This window comes from Triticum aestivum, chromosome 6A, assembly GCF_018294505.1.
Source record: "Triticum aestivum cultivar Chinese Spring chromosome 6A, IWGSC CS RefSeq v2.1, whole genome shotgun sequence".
NCBI lineage: Eukaryota > Viridiplantae > Streptophyta > Magnoliopsida > Poales > Poaceae > Triticum > Triticum aestivum.
This window is the reverse complement of record NC_057809.1, coordinates 523,995,821-524,005,543: the sequence shown is the minus strand read 5'-3', so window position 1 is coordinate 524,005,543 and position 9,723 is coordinate 523,995,821.

The following is a 9,723-nucleotide window of genomic DNA, read 5'->3' as shown; positions in this document are numbered from 1 at the left end:
GATCTTCAAGAAGAAGACTGACGCTGACGGTAATGTTACTGTCTACAAAGCTCGACTTGTTGTGAAAGGTTTTCGACAAGTTCAAGGAGTTGACTATGATGAGACCTTCTCACCCGTAGCGATGCTTAAGTCCATCCGAATCATGTTAGCAATTGCCGCATTTTATGATTATGAAATTTGGCAAATGGATGTCAAAACTACATTCCTTAATGGATATCTTAAAGAAGAGTTGTATATGATGCAACCAGAAGGTTTTGTCGATCCAAAAGGTGCTAACAAAGTGTGCAAGCTCAAGTGATCCATTTATGGACTGGTGCAAGCATCTCAGAGTTGGAATATACGCTTTGATAGTGTGATCAAAGTATATGGTTTTATATAGACTTTTGGAGAAGACTGTATTTACAAGAAAGTGAGCGGGAGCTCTATAGCATTTCTGATATTATATGTGGATGACATATTGTTGATCAGAAATGATACTGAATTTCTGAATAGCATAAAAGGATACTTGAATAAGACTTTTTCAATGAAAGACCTCAGTGAAGTTGCTTATATATTGGGCATCAAGATCTATAGAGATAGATCAAGACGCTTAATTGGACTTTCACAAAGCACATACCTTGATAAAGTTTTGAAGAAGTTAAAAATGGATCAAGCAAAGAAAGGGTTCTTGCATGTGTTACAAGGTGTGAAGTTGAGTCAGACCCAATGCCCAACCACTCCAGAAGATAGAGAGAAATTGGAAGTCATTCCCTATGCCTTAGCCATAGGTCCTATCATGTATGCAATGCTGTGTACCAGACCTGATGTATGCCTTGCTATTAGTTTAGCAGGGAGGTACCAAACTAATCCAGGAGTGGATCACTGGACAGCGGTCAAGAACATCCCGAAATACCTGAAAAGGACTAAGGATATGTTTATCATTTATGGAGATGACAAAGAGCTCGTCATAAACGGTTACGTCGATGCAATCTTTGACGCTGATCCGGATGACTCTAAGTCACAAACAGGGTACGTAATTTTATTGAATGGTGGAGCTGTCAGTTGGTGCAGTTCTGAGCAGAGCATCATGGCGGGATCTACGTGTGAAGCGGAATACATAGCTGCTTCAGAAGCAGCAAGGAGTCTGGATGAAGGAGTTCATATCCGATCTAGGTGTAATACCTAGTGCATTGGGTCCAATGAAAATCTTTTGTGACAATACTGGTGCAATTGCCTTGGCAAAGGAATCCAGATTTCAGAAGAGAACCAAGCACATCAAGAGACTCTTCAATTCCATCCGCGATCAAGTCAAGGAGGGAGACAGAGAGATTTGCAAGATACATATGGATCTGAATGTTGCAGACCCGTTGACTAAGCCTCTCTCACGAGCAAAACATGATCAGCACCAAGACTCCATGGGTGTTAGAATCATTACTATGTAATCTAGATTATTGACTCTAGTGCAAGTGGGAGACTGAAGGAAATATGCCCTAGAGGCAGTAATAAAGTTGTTATTTATATTTCCTTATATCATGATAAATGTTTATTATTCATGCTAGAATTGTATTAACCGGAAACTTAGTACATGTGCGAATACATAAACAAACAGAGTGTCCCTAGTATGCCTCTATTTTGACTAGCTCGTTAATCCAAGATGGTTAAGTTTCCTAGCCATAGACATGTGTTGTCATTTGATGAATGGGATCACATCATTAGAGAATGATGTGATGGACAAGACCCATCTGTTAGCTTAGCACTATGATCATTTAGTTTATTGTTATTGCTTTCTTCATAACTTATACATGTTCCTATGACTGTGAGATTATGCAACTCCCGAACACCGGAGGAACACTTAGTGTGCTATCAAACGTCACAACATAACTGGGTGATTATAAAGATGCTCTACAGGTGTCTCCGATGGTGTTTGTTGAGTTGGCATAGATCGAGAATAGGATTTGTCACTCCGTGTTTCGGAGAGGTATCTCTGGGCCCTCTCGGTAATGCTCATCACTATAAAGCCTTGTAAGGAAAGTGACTAATGAGTTAGTTGCGGGATGATGCATTACGGAACGAGTAAAGAGACTTGCCGATAACGAGATTGAACTAGGTATGATGATACTGGCGATCGAATCTTGGGCAAGTAACATACCGATGACAAAGGGAACATGCATGTTTTTATGCGGTTTGACCGATAAAGATCTTTGTAGAATATGTAGGAACCAATATGAGCATCTAGGTTCCGCTATTGGTTATTGACCGGAGATGTGTCTCGGTCATGTCTACATAGTTCTCGAACCCGTAGGGTCCGCACGCTTAACGTTTGATGATGATTTGTATTATGAGTTATGTGATTTGATGTACCAAAGGTTGTTCGAAGTCCCGGATGAGATCATGGACATGACAAGGAGTCTCGAAATGGTCGAGACATAAGGATTGATATATTGGACCATGTTATTCGGACACGAGAAGTGGTCCGGATAGTTTCGGATAAAACTGGAGTGCTGGAAGGGTTACCGGAACCCCCCGGGGAAGTAATGGGCCTTAATGGGCCTTAGGGGAGAGAGAGGGCAGCAGCCAGGAGGTGGCACATGTCGCCGTCAAAACCGGCGGATCTTAGGTAGGGGATCCCGAACTGTGCGTCTAAGGTTGATGGTAACAGGAGGCAGGGGACACGATGTTTTACCCAGGTTCGGGCCCTCTCGATGGAGGTAATACCCTACGTCCTGCTTGATTGATATTGATGAATATGAGTATTACAAGAGTTGATCTACCACAAGATCGTAATGGCTAAACCCTAGAAGTCTAGCCTGTATGACTACGGTATTGAGTATCCCCTATCCGGACTAAGTCCTCCGATTTATATAGACACCGGGGGAATCTAGGGTTACATAGAGTCAGTTACATAATATGGAATCTTCATAGTTGTTTGCCAAGCTTGCCTTCCACGCCAAGGAGAGTCCCATTCGGACACGGGCACCGTCTTCGGTCTTCATATCTTCACAGACCATCAGTCCGGCCCATAGATAATAGGTCGGACACCCGAGGACCCCTTAGTCCAGGACTCCCTCAGTAGCCCCTTACCAGTCTTCAATAGCAAGGTGTTCGGCGCACGGATTATCTTCGGTATTGCAAGGCAGGTCCCTCCCTTAAGTAGTGTAGTTGTCCATAGATTCGATGTCTCCCCTCGGCTTCTACGCGCTTAATGTCGTCGTTTTCCACGTGTTGAGCGAATGCAGACAGTTAGGGTATTTTTTGCAAATAACACCCCAGCCCTGCAAGGAAGAGTGTCTATTTAAAGAGATTGGATCTCAGATCCTTTCGATACCAAGCAGAGAAAATCCTCAGAGACTGCCAGGAAGGACCATTCCAACATGGCCAGCAACCCCAGCTCCTCTTCTCGTTCCAACATAGAGAGAGGCGAGTAGGAGAGGTGCTTTGTGTCCCATAGTCAATTAGCAAAGCTGCAAACGCAGGGATTTCTCCCTCCAGCAGATATGGTCCCTGTTCGAGCAGGGTTGGCCTCCTTCAACGGCAAAACCCAGGCAGAGGATTCTCCCAATCCGTCTGCGGGAGAACAGGTATGCTTCGTCCCCTGTCTACTAAGGGGAGTGGGGTTTCCAATTCACCCATTCCTCCGAGGGTTGCTGGAGTACTATGACCTCCGGCTGCACAATTTTACCCCTGGCTCCATCCTGCACATTGTGGGTTATGTCGCCCTATGCAAACTATTCCTGGGTTGTGAGGCCCATTTTGATTTATGGAGAAGACTATTCTGCCTCGTCCCTCGCAATCAAGGTGGATCAATCGTTGAAGTGGGAGGGCCGAAGTGTGGCGTATTGCCGGGACCGGACATCTGTCCGGCACGCCGAAGAAAGCTCCCGAAGAGTGGTCTTCCGAATGGTTCTACATTGACAACGTCGCTCTACCCGACCCTGTCCGCATAGGCCTCCCCGAGTTTTCAAATGCTCCTATGAAGAAGCGCCATAGCTGGTGTCCTCGAAGCCTCGTGGAAGAGGATAGTGCGGAGATCAGCTTGCTAGTGGGCAAGATTAAAACGCTTGCCCAGTCCGGATTGTCAATAGTTGAAGTGATGGCAATTTCCATAACGCGGGGGGTCCAGCCACTCCAATACCGAGGACTGCCCATGTGGCATTATAACGGAGAAGACGACGCCTCATGTTATGGCCGAAAAGGCCCGAAGACCCCCGCCGCTCTAGACAAGATCCTAGCCGAGCTGTATAAAGGGGAGAAGGAGGAGTTCAGCCATCTCCAACATCGAGACGGACTTTCCATGTACAATCCTCTCAGCTGGGTAAGGTTCGTCTTTACTTAATTTATCTTGTCCTTGGATCATTCGTTGACAGGCAGCATCTTATCTGCTCATAATAGGAATGGCGAAAGGCTATCGAGGGGATCCATGACCCTGCCCCTCTGCCGGAGAAACGCAACCGGGATCTTGACCTTGGATATGAAGAAGACCTGGACATACTCGTGGAGCTTGAGGAGGGAACGTTCTATCAGATGAGCTACGACGGTACATATGTACCTATTATTGCTGATTACCCCGGGCTCCTTTCGGCTTCACACATAAGTGATCCGAAGACACCTTATTCAAAAGAAATCTCTCCTTCCTTCTTACCCACCGCACTATCATGTGCTCAAAAGGGGAAGGGTTCGGTGCACCGTACCGCTCCAAGGGTACCTCCAAAGAGGGTGTCCCCCACTCCGGGCGAGTCTTCCAAGAGGAAAGCAAACGAAGACACGGCCATACCTTCATCGAAGAGGTATGAATTCGCCAGCATGCACCTGAGCAGTCAGATCCAACCGTGACCTTCCCGTTTTCCATGTGTCAGGAGAAAGGTGTGCCGGACTATATCCGGAGGTTCGAGCGGCCGTACTTCCCGCAGCCAGGATTCAAATCCTGCCGTGAAGACGGGGGCTGATGCGGGGGCGACGCCGGACTGTCCTCCAGCCGAGGACCCAAACAATGTATCCGTCACCAACTCGGAAGTGGAAAGTGCCATGGATCATCGGCACCGCCGGGCCATTTTACAAGACCCTGACTTTTCAGAAGAGTTGTTTAACGCATTCAGCTCGGCTGATGCATACATCCGAGCTGCTCGAGATGGAATTAACAGGGCCACAAAGCAAAATTTGAAAGATGTGTAGGTAAATTTGTTTTGTCTGACTATGATAACCATATGCCAGTAGCCCCCGAGACTTAAAGTTGTTGAAACAACTGATTTAAGGATCAATGTACAACCAGGTGCTTATGGAGAAGAACACCCAGCTAGCTCAGGAACTAGAAAAGTGTCAGCGCCAGCTACTTGCTGCCAATGTCGAACTGGAGAAATACAAGGCATCTCCCGGTAATATTTCCCTCTATCAAAAATTCATAACGATACACTGATAGTGTGAATATGGGTACTTATCTTTGTGTTGGGCCGTTAGACCAAGTATGGGAGCAGCTGGACGCCGCGCGAAGCGAAGAACACGGAGCCAAAAAGCTACTAGCAGCGGGCGAGCGTGTATTGACAAAAGTCGTTCAAGAGAAAAAAAACTCCAGGATTCGAACACCAAACTGGGCGAAGAACTGAAAGATGTGCGAGCCCAGCTAGCAGACTCTGTGAAGGAGAACAAGAAGCTGTGAGGTGGCATATTCAGTATGTGGCTGCTTTTATCTTATAACAGTTTGGAGGTAACGGTAGCTGATATAGCTGTAATTACAGGTGTATTGACGAACCACCCCGAAGACGAGGTGTCCGGATCATCAAGTGATCTTCTGCAAGGGCTGTCGTGGTTGCACGAGCAAGCTTGGCAGGCGATGTGGAGTGTAGCCAAGGCCTTATGGCCATTCGACTCCCCTCCAGGAAGCATGGAGAAGCTGGTAGAGCTGTTCAAGGGAGCGTGGCGGCGTGTCCGGCTATGGAAGATATCAGCCTGCCGAGAGGGTGCGCGTGAGGCCTGGGCCATGGTGAAGATGCGATATACCAAGATGGATCCTAATCACATGGCACATGTCGGATGGCTAGGGCGGAATGGGGAAGAAATTCCCGTTAGTTTAGTATATGACCAAGTAGAGGTGGCCACCAAATATTCCCAACAGGATTGTAAATTAGACCGCCTTTTGGACGGTATAGAGGAGGAAGTGTTTGAGTCGTGAGCGACTATGTACTTCCCTTCTAGCTGGATAATAAAGACAATTGTCATCGCCGACCTTTTCACTTCAACCTCTTGACCCGAAGGTTCGGAGTGTTTCCGAATACCGTAGCAGTAGAATATACCGGGGTATGCGTGGATACCAGGCATAGGGATCATAATTGCTCAAACAGACAATGTGTATCTGGCTAGTTATGTTATATTACATTATGTAAGAAACATCTTCCAGAAATAATAGTTCCATTAAGGGTTCCTTTCCCTGGGTGTGCATGCATGTTAATGTGCATGTCCGAACTGTGATTGATAAAATCGTAGAGTAAGTAACATCTGGGGTTCACAATGGAGTGAATGCGGAAACACCTTTAATACGCCGACCGGATATTCCCTTAAGAACGCTAGCTTTTGGCTTTACCCAGTCTGAGGTACACATCCGGATGACCCAACAGTAACAATCGCAGAGGTGCTCCCTTTATGCCCTAGCCGAACTAATGGGGACGTAGGGCATAAGCACAGGAGCCAGGCAACCCATCTTGGCCAAAACTTAAGTCATATCGATGCATATAGTGGCGAAGAAAAGGTACATATGGGAAAAAAGGGAACGCATATGTGCTGAGCTTGATGCTCGAAGAATAGTCGCAAGCTTCTATAGGAGAAGCCCCTAGGTATAATGAACGTACATATATAGAGATGTACGCGTCAGGTAGGGATGGTCTAGCCGCACTAAAGCCGTAAGGCTAAAGAGAAAACGAAAAAAGGTAAAAGACGAAAAGAGATAAAAAATAAATAATGGAAATAACAGGAGGGAGGAAACGAACATGAAGTTCGGTGTTACGCATAAAATCGTTGTAGTCTGGCCGCATTCCAGGGGTTCGGCTCCAGGTGATTATCTGACGCATCACGTAGGCGGTACGCTCCTCCGGTGAGAACTTCGTCAATGATGAAGGGACCCTCCCACTTGGGCTTGAGTTTGTCTTTTTTCTTCTCTGGCAAGCGTAGAACGAGTTCACCAATGTTATACATCTTGGCCCGCACGTCTCTGCTTTGATACCTGCAAGCCTGCTGTTGATAAAATGTGAAACGGGCTTTGGCGACGTCGCGCTCCTCCTCTAAGGCATCCCAGCTGTCCTGCCGATCAAGCTCGGCTTCTATCTCTTCGTACATGCGCACTCGAGGTGAGTCATGAATAATATCGCAGGGTAACACTGCTTCCGCACCGTACACCATGAGGAAGGGTGTATATCCTGGGCGTGGTCCACAGCCCCCAGAGTATGGAGTCAAGTTCCTCCACCCAGTGCTTGTCTGATTCCTTCAGAGACCGCACTAGTCTGGGTTTGATGCCGCTCATAATAAGACCATTAGCCCGTTCGACTTGACCATTTGTTTCTGGGTGATAGACAGAGGCGTAATCGAGCTTAATGCCTAGATTAGCGCACAGGTTTTCACCTCATCGGCTGTAAAATTGGAGCCATTATCGGTGATTATATTGTGCGGGACACCGTAACGGTGTACCACGCCGGATATGAGATCTATTATTGGCCCCGCTTCGGCCATTTTAACTGGTTTGGCCTCTATCCACTTAGTGAATTTATCCACCATGACCAGCAAATACTTTATCTTATGGCTTCCTCCTTTAAGGGGTCCGACCATATCGAGTCCCCAGACCGCAAAAGGCCAAGTGATGGGGATTGTTTGTAAGGTAGTGGGGGGCATATGGCTTTGATTGGCAAAGAGTTGGCATCCGACGCAATGTTGGACAAGGTCTTGTGCATCTGCTCGGGCCGTCGGCCAATAAAACCCTGTATGGAAGGCCTTGCTAACAAGGGCTCGAGCTGCAACGTGGTGACCGCCAAGTCCGGCATGAATTTCATCCAAGAGTTGCGGCCCCTCTTCCTTAGATATACATCGTTGAAGGACTCCGGTGGCGCTTTTCTTATAGATCTCTCCATCATGAACCGTGTATGCCTTTGAACGCCGGACAATGCAGCGGGCCTCATTCTGGTCCTCAGGAAGCTCTTTCCTGTTAAGGTAGGCCAGGAAGGGTTCGGTCCATGGGGCAATGACTGCCATGATGAGATGCGCCGACGATGTTATTTCGGTGGCTGAGCCCCCGATGACGTCGGTGTTTCCGGGATCTGGGGTTATGTTTGGATCCGGACTAGTATTGTCGTTTCCCCCGTGCCACACCACGGATAGCTTAAAGAGCCTTTCCAGGAAAATATTAGGTGGGACAGGGTCGCGCTTAGCGCCGATACGAGCAAGCATATCTGCCGCTTGATTACTTTCTCAAGCCACATGATGGAACTCGAGCCCCTTGAACTGGGCCGACATTTTTATGACTGCATTATGATACGCTGCCATCTTCGGATCTTTGGCATCGAAATCTCCATTTATTTGAGATATTGCAAGGTTTGAGTCCCCACGCACTTCTAGGCGTTGTATGCCCATGGAGACAGCCATCCGGAGACCATGCAATAAGGCCTCGTATTCGGCTGCGTTATTGGAGTCTATGTATAGTATTTGGAGAACTTACTAGGCGACGTCTCCAGTAAGGGACGTTAAAATGATGCCCACTCCTAACCCTGCCAGCATTTTGGAGCCGCCAAAGTACATGACCCAATTGGAGTATGTGTCATACTCTTTAGGGAGTTCGACCTCTGTCCATTCGGCGACGAAGTCGGCCAGTACTTGGGATTTGATAGCGCGACGTGGCTTATATGTAATGTCAAATGGGAGGAGCTCAATGGCCCATTTGGCAATCCGGCCCATAGCATCGCGGTTGTTTATAATTTCATTGAGTGGTACCTCGGAGGCCACCATGATCGAACACTCCTGGAAGTAGTGACGGAGCTTTCGGGATGCCATGAAGACCACGTATGCTATCTTTTGATAATGATGGTACCAGGATTTGCATGGTGTAAGGACAGTAGATACGTAGTATACTGGCTTCTGAAGCGGGAATTTATGTCCGTCCTGTTCTCGCTCAATGACGAGTACAGCGCTCACCACCTGATGTGTTGCCGATATGTATAATAACATCGGTTCACCGGCATTTGGTGCGGCCAGGATTGGATTGCTCGCTAGAAGGGTTTTTATTTCCTCCAGTCCGGCTGTTGTCGCATCCGTCCACTCAAAGTGGTCGGTTCGCCGTAGAAGGCGATAGAGTGGCAGTGCCTTTTCTCCCAATCTGGAGATAAAGCGGCTTAGAGCTGCTATGCAACCCATGAGCTTTTGAACTTGTTTAAGGTCTGTTGGCTTAGCCAATTGTGACAAAGCTCGGATTTTGGTTGGATTTGCTTCAATTCCTCTATTGGAAACGATGAAGCCCAGCAGTTTTCCAGCAGGGACGCCGAAAACGCACTTTTCCGAATTGAGCTTAATGTCATATACACGCGGAGGTTGTCGAATGTGAGACGTAAATCGTCTATTAGTGTTTCGGCATGCCTAGTTTTGATGACGACGTCGTCCAAGTAAGCTTCAACTATCTTGCCGATCTGTTTCTCCATGCATGTTTGAATCATGCGTTGGTATGTAGCACCGGCGTTCTTGAGCCCCAAGGGCATAGTGTTGAAGCAAAATGGCCCATAT